This window comes from Cervus elaphus, chromosome 19 (genome assembly GCF_910594005.1).
Source record: "Cervus elaphus chromosome 19, mCerEla1.1, whole genome shotgun sequence".
NCBI lineage: Eukaryota > Metazoa > Chordata > Mammalia > Artiodactyla > Cervidae > Cervus > Cervus elaphus.
In genome coordinates this window covers 91,164,800-91,180,502 of record NC_057833.1, presented here as the reverse complement: position 1 = coordinate 91,180,502, position 15,703 = coordinate 91,164,800, and the positions used below count along the sequence as shown (strand labels likewise).

At 42.8% G+C, this 15,703-nt stretch overlaps 1 protein-coding gene across 1 annotated transcript in view; it reads left to right on the top strand.

Moving 5' to 3' along the window:
• PCOLCE2 (procollagen C-endopeptidase enhancer 2) overlaps positions 1 to 15,703 on the top strand; it is an 81,562-nt gene that overhangs the window by 34,293 nt on the left and 31,566 nt on the right. The window lies entirely within an intron of this gene.

Sequence of the window (15,703 nt, the reverse complement as noted above, 5' to 3'; positions counted from 1 at the left end):
CACACTCAAAAAGTAGAACAAAAGGAGAATGGGTAGGATATTGCAGAGAAAAGAAAATTAGGGAACCCCTGTATGACCAAGAAGAGTTCTAGAAAAAAAAGAACAGAATATGAAGGGGAGGAAACTATCAAAGAATACTCAGCACAATGAATGGAAAAAGATAAACACCAAGGCACACCTTTGTTAAACTTAGATGAGAAAATCCTTTCTGGAGGAGGGGGAATCACGTAGAAAAAGAAAGGAACATTAACTTATTGGAAACTAGAAGACAGTGATTAACAGTGCCTTTAAAATTCTAATGAAAAGTATTTTAAGCTACAATTCCATACCCTGCCAAGCTGGCAGACAAATGTGAGCACAGAATTAAGGTGTTTTTAGAAATGCAAGATCTGAAACTTTTCATCTTTGTGTACCCTTTGTAAGAAAACTATAAGAGGTGAGCTCCAGCACAATGAGGGAATAAGGTAAATAAGAAAGAAGAGAGAGGAGCCCCGTGGGGATTTCCTGAGTTGGTGATAAAGGGAAATCCCAGCCTCGCAGGTGTGCAGCAGCTAGTCCAGACTGGAAACAGAGAGAGGACAGGAGGGTGGAAGGTTCCTGAATCATTGTTTCCAAGAGGAAAATGGAAGTGATAGGACACCAGTGCCTGCGCATTATTGTGAAGGGTTTGAGTGACAGGCACGAGACAAACAAAGGCCCCTTAAGGAACAAGGCAACTTATAAATCTAAGAAAAACAAAAAATTATACAAGAACTGTAACAACGTAGTTCAGCAGTGAATAATATTTGTGTGGTCACAATACTGAAAATGCTAAATATTGATTTAACCAGGATTTTGATGATTGGATTCCCTGGTGGCTCAGATGGTAAAGAATCTGCCTGCAGTGAAGGAGACCTGGGTTCATTCCCTGGGTTGGGAAGATCCCCTGGAGGAGGAAATGGCAACCCACTCCAGTATTCAGGCCTGGAGAATTTCATGGACAGAGGAGCCTGGTGGACTACAGTCCATGGGTCACACAGAGTCAGACACAACCGAGCTACTAACACTTGCACTTCTTGATGAAGGAACGGGGGCAAAGTAGTGAGTAAAGAGATGAAGTTTTAAAAGGATAAGTTGAAAAATAGCAGCACAAGCATTTTGTTAAAAAGCAGGAGGTAAAGGCCAGATAAAACAGATGAAAGAGTTAATTTGATTGTCCCTGAGTAATGGAAATCAGGGATCGGAAGAGAGTCAGGGCTGTTATTTTCCATTAAAGTCTTGTAGTGCTCTTTTAAATTATAAAATAGCATGATTTTTTGGATAAAAGCATCAAGTTTATTATTTTTTTATTTTTATTTTAAAATTTTATTTATGTTTTGGCTGCACTGGGTCTTCAGAAAGCTGCACGGGTTTTCTCTAGTCCCAGTGAGTAGGGGCTCCTCTCCAGTTGTGGTGTGGGGGCTTCTCTTTTTATGGAGCATAGGGCTCTAGAACTTGGGCTCGGTAGTTGTGGCTCATGGGCTTAGATGCCCTGCGACATGTGGAATCTTCTGGGACCAGGGATCAAACTCATGTCCCCTGCATTGGCAGGTAGATTCTTAACCACTGGACCACTAGGGAAGCCCAGGAATTAGGTTTAAAAACAACTTGAGCTCTTTCTTGTAACAACCTAATGTGGCCACGTGAACCCTGTTTCTTACTCCTTGAGGAGAACATTGGATGCTCACGTTTGCATCTGTTCTGCTTGAAACGTATTTATTACCTTCCTGTGACTTCTCTCTTCCCAGAAGGGAAGGGCTTTCTGTTTCACTCCTAGTAAAATAGTAGCATTTTGTATTTCTGGGCCATTACAGATTTCTCAGATGAAATCACAGGTTACAAAATTGTTTTCTTGAAAATATTTCAGATTTTTTTCCTTAGGTCACTGCATAAAAATCAATGCTGTCCTATAAAAGCTTTCCAAAAAAATTACACCCACGTGTTCTTAAGGAGAAAACCCCGAGTACTATATGACAGAAAGGGCCCTCACTAGCAAAGAACAACCCTGACTTCTGTATCTGTTACCGTTAAACTTCGCTGTCAGAAAACATGAAACAGTGGCTTAGGGTAGAAACGCTTTTTCTCCAAGAATCTCCACCAATCATGTTTATCCCATTCTGGATTAACTTGTGTTGACAGCTTCTAGAGAATTGAAAACATATCCTAAAACGACTTAAGTAAGTACTTTGTTCCATATTTTGAAGGCATGAAAAAATTGGCTAGCTTTAATTTCTGTGACCTATCTGCAGTCTGCTGAAATACAGCTAAGAAGCAGCAATGAATATCCTTACTGTAAAGAGTCATAATCCATTATATTCAGGTTGAGAGTGTGTGCATGCTAAGGCATGTCCAGCCTTTTGCAACCCCATGGACTGTAGCCCGCCAGGCTCCTCTGTCCATGGGATTCTCCAGGCAAGAACACTGGAGTGGGTTGCCATGCCCTCCTCCAGGGGATCTTCCTGACCCAGGGATCAAACCCGAGTCTCTTGCATCTCTGGCGTTGGCAGGTAGGTTCTTCACCACTAGTGCCACCTGGGAATCCCATGCAGAGTGAGACAGTACAACAAAGCAGACAGCTTGGGATGGGCACTCTTACAAATCAACTTCTCTCTCCTGAGGTCAAGGAAAACGTCTCTCACGTGTCTTAGTGAAGCCCTGACTTATTGCAAGCAGCTTCCCTGGTGGCTCAGACAGTAACAAATCCTGTGGACAGAGTAGCCTGGCAGGCTGTAGGCCACGGGGTGGCAGAAAGTCTGACACGACCGAGGCGACTTAGCATGCACAACTTGCCCTAGGTAGGTACTGTCAAGTTTTGAGTCAAAGGGAACCTCGGAGTCTGTTTTCTACAGCCTGATGTATGATGCTGTGCCAGCAGCTGGTATTTAACAAATACTTGTTGATTTGCAGAACAAATAATCAAATGGCATAGGAATTCCCCAAACTGTTCACAGATCTGAGACTGAAATGAAGATTGGAAACTGTTCCCCATCTCCATCGTAATGGAGCAGTGAGCTGTCCTGAAGAGAGATCTTAGTTCCCTGCCCACAATTGAACCTGGGTTGCCTGGATGAAAACCAGGAGTTCTAACCACTAGATCACCCGAGGCTAGAGGCTAGAAGCAAAGGGGTCTGCCATTTGAAAGCAAATGTTTCAAGGAGGCAAAAACTATTAAAAAAAAAGGTACAAAATATATTATCAGAGACACAGTACAAGGTATGGGAGAGCACACAGAAGCATTTTATTGTTTAAGACAGAAGCTAGGCAGAAATACCTACCCAGAGAGGTGTGTGTGTGTCTTGAATGAGGAGCACAGAAAAGAGATGATTTAAATGACTTATATCATTCTTCCAGGTCTTTGAAAGTGAAACAATTTGGCCAACTGTCTCCTTTCTTTTTCCACACCTGACCTGTTCTAGGACCCTCCCCAACATGCATATGCAACATTTTGCGAAGATGGAGTCCATTATTGCAGAGGCCTATGGTTGCAAGCCCACACTTCTTACAGGGTGGTACCCCCTCCCTTTTGACCCCCAAGGAACCTTCCTGCATGTGTGCAGACAGGGAAGTTTTCCTTGACCCCAGGAGTGGTCATCTTATCTCTACTTCTGCAGAGCTCAGTTTCTGCCACTAGCTTTGTCCTTGGAGTGTCTGGGTGAAAACAAAGCTTCAGTTTTAATCCACTTGACAAACACCAGCTGTCCAACCCAGGAGCCGTCTATCTCCTACCTAACTAACTTTCGCTGCACTTTTTTTTGATACCTGGCCTCCAGCTGCCTGTGGGTTCAGACTCAGACACAGATGAATCAAAATGAAACAGTCCTGCCTCTGGAAGGTTCACAGTCCTTCTGGAGGCAGAGAACACACACCCCAGGCCCTGTGGACCCTGTAGATGCTGAGGGATCTACCAAGAGAGCAGGGGGAACAGTAGATGAGTGGGCTCTGGGAGCAGAAAGAGGGAAGATAATGTCCCCCTGAGTGTGGACATTGGTGGAGGACTGGGAGGTTGGTGGGTTCCTAGAAAGGTGCCACTTGGCCCAGAATTTGGAATCGGGGTGACAGTGGGTAGTCTGAGACAGGAAGAAAGGGTTCCAGGCAGGGGGTGCACACGTGATCTCATGGAGGTGGAAACAGAAAGGGGCTGGGTGTGTTCGTGGATGGGTAGAATGTCAGAAGGGTGGGCCTCACACACTATTATTCTAAGGAGTTTGGACTTCATTCTCCAGGTGCCAGGAAGCCATTCTTTCACCCTTTTATCCATTCAGCAGCTCTTCATTTGGTCAACCTATGGTTTTTACTTTATTTATGTATGTATTTATTTGGCTATACTGTGGCGGCCTGTAGAACTTCCCCAACCAGGGGTCGAACCTGTGCCCCCTGCAATGTGGGAGTATGGAGTCTTAACTACTGGACCATCAGGGAAATCCTTTTTCTAAATTTTTAAAATTTTATTTTTTAATTTTTTTGTCCATGCCATTTGGCCTGCGGGATCTTAGTTCCCCAACCAGGAATTGAACCCAAGCCCCTGTAATGGAATCATAGCATCCTAGTCACCAGATCATGAAGGAAGTCCCTCAACCTGTGGTTTTTAATGGGACAGCTCCAAACTTTAGAGGAAGGACCCAGGTGCCCTAGGCCAGGATGGCCAGGTGTCCTCATTTGTCCTAGACCATTCTGATGTGTGCCTGTCATTCAGGGCATCTCATGTGGTTTACTATTTGTTGTGGATTTTTCACTGTTTTAAAAGGCATATTACTCCTAAGAGTTGCTTCAGTAATCCAAGATGGGTTTGGTAGAGCTTCCCTTGGTGGTTCCATCTTCTGCCAAGATCTTGTCTAGAAGTACATATTCTATATATGCAGTGCACAGAATTCTCTCTTAAACATGTGGTTAGATGAGAAAGATAAATAGTGAGAACTTGTCTTTTTTTTCCCAACACAGCTAAGACCTCTCAAGGGCAGTATTCAGGACACACAGTGATCACATGAGATAGCTTGGAACTTCAGCCACTATGTTCAGTCTTAGGTGGTTGGAAGGATGAGTATTTCATGCTGCTGCTCCCCGCAGCCACGTGGCACCAGTACTGTGGTTGGCACTGTGGCCAGTGAGACACATGAGGCCACCAGGCTTCCAGTGGGCTGGTCCCATGGACAACCTGGGAAGTATAGATTCATTGTTCATGAAATGTATGCTGGGAAACAGAGGCTGAGCTGTTCTGTTTAAAATAGTCTGAATGCTCTTGCTAGGATGGTTTTGTTATTTATTGTTTGGTATAAATCGACAGCTCTTTGTTTTATAAATCTTTATTTTATTGTTTGGTAGTGATTTTTTATTTTATTGTTGGGTAATGCTTTTTTATTTTGCAGTAGATCCTTTCAGGAACAAATAGCCAAAAAGGCACCTTGTGTTTAGTGAAAAATTAAGTATTGAATTTCCAGTTCTCAAGAAAGGTGATGATGAATTGCCTAACTTGCTCAGATTTGTCATCACTTATATCCACAGTAGGGTACTAGTGATGTCATGAGCCACAGGAAAAGCAGAAGAGGCACCAATGTGAAAAGATGTGAGCAGTAGGGAGTTTCTTTAAAAAACTAAAAATAGAGCTACCATATGATCCTTCAATCCCATTTCTGGGTATATACTGGGAGAAAATGTAATTTGAAATGATACATGCACCCCAGTGTTCATTGCAGCATTATTTACAATAGCCAAGGTATGGAAGCAACCTCAATGGCCATCAACAGATGAATCAATAAAGGAGATGTGGTAAATATATATTGAGATACTACTCAGCCATAAAAAAGGGATGAAATAATGCCATTTGCAGCAACATGAATAGACCTTCAGATTATCACACTAAGTAAATCAGACAAAATGTGGAATCTTAAATATTAAGATTATTAAGATTAATATTAATTTTAAATTAATTAAATTAAATTTTAATTTAAATTTAATAAAATTTAATTAAATTTAAATAAAAATTTTAAAAGTAATTTAAAATAAAAAATAAAAAATTTAATTTTAAATAAAATAAAATTAAATTTAATTAATATTAATTAATAATTAAATATTAAGATTAAATATTAAGAATCTTAAATCTTAAATCCTAAAGATACAAATGAACTTACATGCAAAACAGAAATAGATCCACAGACATAGAAAACAAACTCTTTGTTATCAAAGGGAAAGGGGGAGAGGAATATAGGAATTTGGGATTAACATATACACTCTACTATGTATAGAGTAAACAACAAGAATCTACTGTATGGCACAAAGAGCTATAGTCCATATTTTATAATAACCTATAATGGAAAAGAATCTGAAAGAGGCTATGTATATATATGTCTCCCTGGAGAAGGGAATGGCAAAACACTCTAGTATTCTTGCCTGGAGAATTCCATGGACAGAGGAGCCTGATGAGCTACAGTCTATAGGGTTGTAAAGAGTCGGACATGACTGAATGACTAACACACACACACACACACACACACACACACATGCACACATATATATACCAGTTCAGTTCAGTTCAGTTGCTCAGTTGTGCCTGGTTCTTTGTGACCCCATGGACTGCAGCAGGCCAGGCTTCCCTGTTCATCACCAACTCCCAGACACACACACACACACACACACACACACACACACACATATATAAATAACTTTTATTTATATCTAGTTATATATTTATATGTATATATATAACTGAATCACATTGCTATATACCAGAAACTAACACAACTTTGTAAATCAATTATAATTCAATAAAAAAAAATAAAATAAAATAACTTCATTCAGAATTTTAAAAAAAGGAATACTCTACATTTAAACCTGACTTTTTCTTCTATCCCAAACAAAACCTAAACCAGCAGCTCATTGCCCAGTCTCCCCATCCTGGCTGGAATTTCCTCAGATCCTGTTGCTCTGGGTTCTGCCTTGTTGCTCCTTCAAGTTTTTCCCACTAGCATGTTCCCTCGCGGACTAAGCCAAGTCTTCAGTCATAAGATCCATTTCTTTTCCCAACTGGAGCAGTCCCATTGGCTGCTGACCCTCTTCTCACCTTCACTGCCCAGCCACAGATAAAGGCATCATGGGGTCATGATGGTAGTGTCAGTTAGACTTTGCAGGAGCCATTGAATTTATAGCACATACCTCAGTGACGCTTACTGAATTCACTCACTTTCCTGATTGCTCCAAATTGTCTATCACCTCTCTCACCATTCACACAGCCTGAGACCGTGCCCACTTTTTGGGGGGCCATGTTATAATGTTGATTTGTATAGAACTTAACAGGCACCAAAAAACAACAAAGACATCTCTCCAGTTGCCCGTCACCGACCTGCTTGGGCAGGACAACTGACTTATGTCAGGATAATTAACCCAAAGTGCAAAGCTGTACCCCAAGTCCTCCAAATCTCACTGGCCTCCACAACAAATGGTAATTTCTTTTCCAAAAAAAAAATATTTTATTCAGGTATAGTTGATTTACAATGTTGTGTTCATTTCTGCTGTACAGCAAAGTGATTCAGTTATATGTATATATACATTCTCTTTCACATTATTTTCCATTATAGTTTAGTTGCAGAATATTGAATATAGTTCCCTATGCTAAACAGTTCAGTTCAGTTCAGTTCAGTCGCTCGGTCATGTCCGACTCTTTGTGACCCCATGGACTGCAGCAGACAAGGCCTCCCTGTCCATCACCAACTCCCCGATTTTACCCAAACTCATGTCCATTGAGTCAGTGATGCCATCCAACCATCTCACCCTCTGTTGTCCCCTTCTTCTCCCACCTTCAATCTTTCGCAGAATCAGGGTCTTTTCAGATGAGTCAGCTCTTCACATCAGGTGGCCAAAGTATTGGAGTTTCAGCTTCATCATCAGTCCTTCCAATGAACCCTCAGGACTGATCTCCTTAAGGATGGACTGGTTGGAGCTCCTCGCAGTCCAAGGGACCCTCAAGAGTCTTCTCCAACACCACAGTTCAAAAGCATCAATTCTTCGGCGCTCAGCTTTCTTTATAGTCCAAGTCTCACATCCATACATGACTACTGGAAAAACCATAGCCTTGACTAGACAGACCTGTGTTGACAAAGTAATGTTTCTGCTTTTTAATATGCTATCTAGGTTGATCATAACTTTCCTTCCAAGGAGTAAGTGTCTTTTAATTTCATGGCTGCAGTCACCATCTGCAGTGATTTTGGAGTCCAAGAAAATAAAGTCAGCCACTGTTTCCACTGTTTCCCCATCTATTTGCCATGAAGTGATGGGGCCAGATGCCATGATCTTAGTTTTCTGAATATTGAGTTTTAAGCCAACTTTTCACTCTCCTCTTTCACTTTCATCAAGAGGCTCTTCAATTCTTCACTTTCTGCCATAAGGGTGGTGTCATCTGCGCATATGAGGTTGTGATATTTTTCCCGGCAATCTTGATTCCAGCTTGTGCTTCCTCCAGCCCAGCGTTTCTCATGATGTACTCTGCATATAAATTAAATAAGCAGGGTGACAATATACAGCCGTGACGTACTCCTTTCCTGATTTGGAACCAGTCTGTTGTTCCATGTCCAGTTCTAACTGTTTCTTCCTGACCTGCATACAGGTTTCTCAAGAGGCAGGTCAGGTGGTCTAGTATTCCGATCTCTTTCAGAATTTTCCACAGTTTATTGTGATCCACACAGTCAAAGCCTTTGGCATAGTCAATAAAGCAGAAATAGATGTTTTTCTGGAACTCTCTTGCTTTTTCGATGATCCAGCGGATGTTGGCAGTTTGATCTCTGGTTCCTCTGCCTTTTTTAAAACGATCTTGAACATCTGGAAGTTCATGGTTCACATACTGCTGAAGCCTGGCTTGGAGAATTTTGAGCATTACTTTACTAGTGTGTGAGATGAATGCAGTTGTGCGGTAGTTTGAGCATTGTTTGTCATTGCCTTTCTTAGGGATTGGAATGAAAACAGACCTTTTCCAGTCCTGCAGCCCCTGCTGAGTTTTCCAAATTTGCTGGCATATTGACTGCAGCACTTTCACAGCATCATCTTTTAGGATTTGAAATAAGTCAACTGGAATTCCATCACCTCCACTAGCTTTGTTTGTAGTGATGCTTTCTAAGGCCCACTTGACTTCAGATTCCAGGATGTCTGGCTCTAGGTGAGTGATCACACCATCGTGATTATCTGGGTCGTGAAGATCTTTTTTGTACAGTTCTTCTGTGTATTCTGCCACCTCTTCTTAATATCTTCTGCTTCTGTTAGGTCCCTACCATTTCTGTCCTTTATTGAGCCCATCTTTGCATGAAATGTTCCCTTGGTATCTCTAATTTTCTTGAAGAGATCTTTAGTCTTTCCCATTCTATTGTTTTCCTCTATTTCTTTGCACCAATCACTAAGGAAGGCTTTCTTATCTCTCCTTGCTATCCTTTGGAACTCTGCATTCAAATGGGAATATCTTTCCTTTCCTCCTTTGCTTTTAGCTTTTCTTCTTTTCACAGCTATTTGTAAGGCCTCCTCAGACAGCCATTTTGCTTTTTTGCATTTCTTTTCTTGGGGATGGTCTTGATCCCTGTCTCCTGTACAATGTCACGAACCTCTGCCCATAGTTCATCAGGCAGTCTGTCTATCAGATCTACTCCCTTAAATCTATTTCTCACTTCCACTGTATAATTGTAAGGGGTTTGATTTAGACCATACCTAAATGGTCTAGTGGTTTTCTCTACTTTTTAAAGGCTCATAGTTTCACTGAGTTAGACAAGGCTGTGGTCCATGTGATTAGATTGGTTAGTTTTCTGTGATTGTGTTTTTCAGTCTGTCTGCCCTCTGCTGGAGAAGGATGAGAGGCTTATGGAAGCTTCCTGATGGGAGAGACTGACTGAGGGGGAAACTGGGTCTTGTTCTGATGGGCAGGGCCATGCTCAGTAAATATTTAACCCAGTTTTCTGTTGATGGGTGGAGCTGTGTTCCCACACAAGAGACTGACCCAGACTTGCCTGTGAGTGTCCAGGAGTTTCCAGCGGAGGTGTGGATCGGTGGTGGCCTGCTGCAGGGTTGGGGGCACTGGGTGTAGCAGTACGTGGATGGGACCTTTTGAAGGAGGTCGCCGTTATCTTCATTACCTCCACCATAGTTTGGCCCCAGGTACATAGCAGGTGTGCTATACAGTAGGATCATGTTATTTGTCCATTCTATTTGTAAGAGTTTGCATCTGCTAGCCCCAAAGTCCCAATCCTTCCCTCCCCTTTGGCAGCTTCCTCTCTGTCTGTGTGTGCGTGCTAAGTTGCTTTGGTCATGTCCGACTCTGTGGGACCATATGGACTGTATGGCGCCAGGCTCCTCTATCCATTGGACTTCCAGGCAAAAATATTGGAGTGGGTTGCCATTTTCTCCTCCAGGGAATTTTCCTGACCCAGAGATCGAACCTGCATCTTTTACATCTCCTGCATTGGCGGGTGGATTCTTTACCACTAGCGCCGTGTGTGAAGCACTCTATGTGAGTCTGAACAGATGGGGATCTCTTGCTTATGACGCAGTCCAGTGCCATTGGATGACTGTCCTGGACAGCTCTTTTGAGCATTAACTCTTGTGTGACTCTTCCTTCTAGAACCTTCCTGTTTCCTCCACTGAGTTCCCTCCTTAGAGCCAAAAGAGAACTCTGAAAGGATTGGGCAGAGACATTTATGGCCAGGCCTCGGCGTGGGTACCTGTCTCCCCTCACTACATCCCACTGATCAGGACCCAGGTGTCTGGCCTTACCTAACTGCAGTGCAGGCAGGAACATGTCAGCTTCCTGTGGGGCTGGGGAAAGGACTTGAGATGGTAAGCACCTCCTCAGCCTCTGCCTCTATCAGGCTACGGGAAACACAGTTGGGGAGAAGTCAGGAGACCTGACCCCTGCTGCTGACTTGCTGGGTGCCTCTATTTTTTTTTTTTTCAACTACAGAGGGCAGGTCTTTATTCCCAATCCCGATCCCCCCTCCCACCTCCCTCTCCACCCGATTCCTCTGGGTCTTCCCAGTGCACCAGGCCGGAGCACTTGTCTCATGCATCCCACCTGGGCTGGTGATCTGTTTCACCATAGATAGTATACATGCTGTTCTTTTGAAATATCCCACCCTCACCTTCTCCCACAAAGTTCAAAAGTCTGTTCTGTATTTCTGTGTCTCTTTTTCTGTTTTGCATATAGGGTTATCGTTATCACCTTTCTAAATTCCATATATATGTGTTAGTATGCTGTAATGTTCTTTATCTTTCTGGCTTACTTCACTCTGTATAATGGGCTCCAGCTTCATCCATCTCATTAGGACTGGTTCAAATGAATTCTTTTTAATGGCTGAGTAATATTCCATGGTGTATATGTACCACAGCTTCCTTATCCATTCATCTGCTGATGGGCATCTAGGTTGTTTCCATGTCCTGGCTATTATAAACAGTGCTGCGATGAACATTGGGGTGCACGTGTCTCTTTCAGATCTGGTTTCCTCAGTGTGTATGCCCAGAAATGGGATTGCTGGGTCATATGGCAGTTCTATTTCCAGTTTTTTAAGGAATCTCCACACTGTTTTCCATAGCGGCTGTACTAGTTTGCATTCCCACCAACAGTGTAAGAGGGTTCCCTTTTCTCCACACCCTCTCCAGCATTTATTGCTTGTAGACTTTTGGATAGCAGCCATCCTGACTGGCGTGTAATGGTACCTCATTGTGCTTTTGATTTGCATTTCTCTGATAATGAGTGATGTTGAGCATCTTTTCATGTGTTTGTTAGCCATCTGTATGTCTTCTTTGGAGAAATGTCTGTTTAGTTCTTTGGCCCATTTTTTGATTGGGTCATTTATTTTTCTGGAATTGAGCTGCAGGAGTTGCTTGTATATTTTTGAGATTAATCCTTTGTCTGTTTCTTCATTTGCTATTATTTTCTCCCAATCTGAGGGCTGTCTTTTCACCTTGCTTATAGTATCCTTTGTAGTGCAAAAGCTTTTAAGTTTCATTAGGTCCCATTTGTTTAGTTTTGCTTTTATTTCCAATATTCTGGGAGGTGGGTCATACAAGCACTCCGAGCTTTCTTCCTTTTCAGAAGGCTGCCACTGCCATTTGTCTTGTACCTGTTTGTTGTTGATTTTTAGTCACCAAGTTGTGTCCGACTCTGTGCGACCCCATGGACTGTAGCCTGCCAGACTCCTCTGTCCATGGGATTTCCAAGGCAAGACTACAGTGAGTTGCCATTTCCTCTTCCAGGGCATCTTCCTGACCCAGGGATTGAACTCACGTCTCCTGCATTGGTCGGATTCTTTACCACTGAGCCACCAAGGAAGTCCATTAGTTAGTGTACATTGTTACATAAGCTTAATGTGCTAATTATAGGAGTCGTGGTCTGCGCTGTTTTTTAAAAATTAAGATTATGAGTGTTTGGGGACTTCCCTGATAGTCCTGTGACTAAGACTCCACGCTTCCGATGCAGGGGGCCCAGCTTTAATCCCTGGTCAGGGAACTAGATCCCACATGTAGCAACTATGGCTCAGCACAGCAAAATAAATAAAATAAATTTTCTTTAAGAAAAGATTGTAAGGATCTCAGTCATTTATTCAATAGTTACCTTTTGAACTCCTGTAATAGGCAGGTATTGGACTAGCTGTGGACAAGCTCTGGTCTCTTGATTGTACATTCTGGTGGAGAGACAGATGATAATCTGTAAAGAAATAACATGGTTATGTGGATGACATGATCTAAAGCAACTGAAGCGCTCAGGAGAGGCCCCTCTGGAAAGATGACAGTTGAGCTGAGTGTGAAATGATGAGGTAGGTAGAGGCAGACGTGTGAATATCAGGGGGGAGAGTGTGCTGAACAGAGGGGCCTGACTGTGTAAAGGCCCTGAGGTGGAGAACCAGCTTGGAGGGTTCCTTGAATAGCCAGATTGTTGCATGACAGAGAAAGGTGAGGCCAGAGAGATGTCAGGGATATTATACGAGGCCTTTCCCTCTCTGTGCCTCAGTTTCCTTACTTGTAAACTGTAAAACTTGACTAACATCACCTTCCTAGGGTTGCTGTTATTAAATAGAATAATATGAGTAAAGTGATTAGGAAAATACCTGGCACCTGATACACACCACCCAGGTGTGTGACTGTAGGTACAGTGAGGATTCTATTCCTACCTCAATGGGAAAGCTTTTGGACAGTTTTCAGAAGAGGAGTGTCATTCTATTTTGACTGGTTCTCATGGCCTGTACTTGAGGTAGTTGGGGGTTTCCACCCTCCTTTTCAACATGCAGGTTAATAGAGTTGTTTTATTTTTTTAATCCCCAGCCAAAAAAGTTTCTTTTCTAAACGTCTCATGTTATTTCCATGAATCAAAATGTTTGTTCTGTTTTCCAAATGCTTATACAGTTCAGCCTTTCAAAAGAAGAGTATTTACATAGACACAGAATATACATGAATAGGATCTTGAAGCTTTGGATTTATTCCCCTCTTGAGGCATCGCCAAATATTTCTGCATAATTTGTGCGTATGTTGCTCTGGATTACATTTGGGGATATAAATGAGTTGATAACACAGCTGCTATGCCTCTTGAACTTTCCATAAATAAAATGTGGTCAGTGTTTTAGAACACGCTTTCCCCAAGGTCTGTTTGTGGAACACGAGAATCTTAGATTAAAACAAGGGCTTTTTTTTTTTTTTTTTCATTAGAGTGTAATTGCTTTACAATGTTTTGTTAGTTTCTGCTGGACAGCAAGGTGAATCAGCTATACGTATACATATATCCCCTTCCACTTCAGCCTCCCCCCCACCCCACCATCCCACCCTTCTAGGTCATCACAAAGCACCAAGCTAAGCAACCTATGCAAACCGTAATTCAAAAAGACACACGTACCCCGTGTGTCACACAGTTCGTTCTGTTCATTCAGTTGCTAAGTTGTATCTGACTCTGCGACCCCATGGACTACAGCCTGCCAGGATATGGAGCCAGGACATGCGTGTGTGCTGGTCACACAGTCATGTCCAACTCTTTGCGAACCCATGGACTCTAGCCCCCCAGACTCCTCTGTCCATGGGATTCTCCAGGCAGGAACACTGGAGTGGGTTGCCAGTTCCTGCTCCAGGAGCTTGGACATGGAGGCAACCTAACCTCCATTGACAGATGAATGGATAAAGATGTATAGATATATGTTCGTGCATGCTCGGTCGTGTCTGACTCTTTGTCACCCTGTGGACTGCAGCCCACCAGGCTCCTCTGTCCTTGGAATTCCCATGCTGGAGTGGGTTGCCAGGGGATCTTCCTGACCGAGGGATCAAGCCCATGTCTCCTGCAGCTCCGGCATCAGCAGGCAGATTCTTTACCATTGAGCCACCTGGGAAGCATGGTATTAGTCATAAAAAGGAACGAAAAACAAGGACTTTTTTAAAAAGTAGGCTTTAGAAGCAGATCTTTTTGCTTAAATTAGTAAATGGTGTTTTGGGGAAAGAAAAGCTATAGATACAAAGGAGCGTTCCCACTTCTGCGGAAATCTACTCCTCAACACAAAAGAAGCTGACTTCTATTTGCATTTGCTTATGGTTTCCTGAAAATGCAAACAACCAGCCTAGAATGCAATTCCCAGTTCATTTTCTGGCAGCAGCCCTGGCATTGGCATCGAGCGACTTGGCACTCCTGCCTGTGACCGTGAGGACATCCCAGGCGGGGTGAGCTGAGGTCATTGTTGCAGTGCCAGGCTTTGGCCCATGAAGGATTCAGCTGCTGATAGGGAAAAACATGAATACAGACTTATTTTTTTACAGGCAGATAGTTTATCCCCTGGTCAATTTGATCTCACAAATCAGTGGCCTTGTCTAATATGTTACCCCAAGAAAGTGTCTTAATTGAGTTTCTGCATTGTGTTAGCATTTACCGGAGATTTGAAAGATAAAGTTTCCCCAAGGATATGTCTTTTTTTTTTTTTTTTTAAAGAATGACCTAGAAAAGAGAGAGGCCTTCTGGAGGTTTGCTGCTGGATGGGGTATGAGATATTAAAACTCAAAGAGGCAGAGCCACCTAGGCTGTACCTTGTCCAGGATTTGTGCAAAGAACCTAATGTCCATTTAGCTCTTGATAGATTCATTCATTTAGTAAATATTTATGATGCAACTCTGCTTGGGGCCATGGGTTGTCCAGAAGCTGGGAATGCAACAGTGAACAAGACATGGGGATCCTTACCTTCTAGAACTCCATCTTTCAGGGAAAACAGACAGGGGCCAAGTAAGTGGGTTGAGCCTTCCAGGGCTCAGAGACCCGAGGGCCAGGTTGTTAACTGAGCACAGCCCATCTTGAGAGGAGGACGTGGGAGGGGTCTGGATGCACCTCCAGGAAGAGGTGACCTTGAAACTCAGACCGTGAGCCTGAGTAAGAGAAGGGCAGAAGTGGAAAAGTGCTCTAGGCAGAAGAAATAGCTTACCGAGTCCCTGTTGTTGTTTTTATTTCTCTCTCTTCTCTTCTTCCTCACCCTTGGGAAAATTCAAGGATGCCCAGGTTGGGAAGTGATATGTACAGCATTATCCCACTTTCATTTATTTTTAAAACAGACATAAGAACACAATTATGGATTTTGCATGGATACATATACAGGTATATTAATTTAGCTTTTTGAATAGCACAGAAGGAAACTCACTAAATTTGTGAGTGTTTGCTTCTGAGAAAGGCAGGGGAATGAGGCTGTACATGAGGACAAAGAAAGCT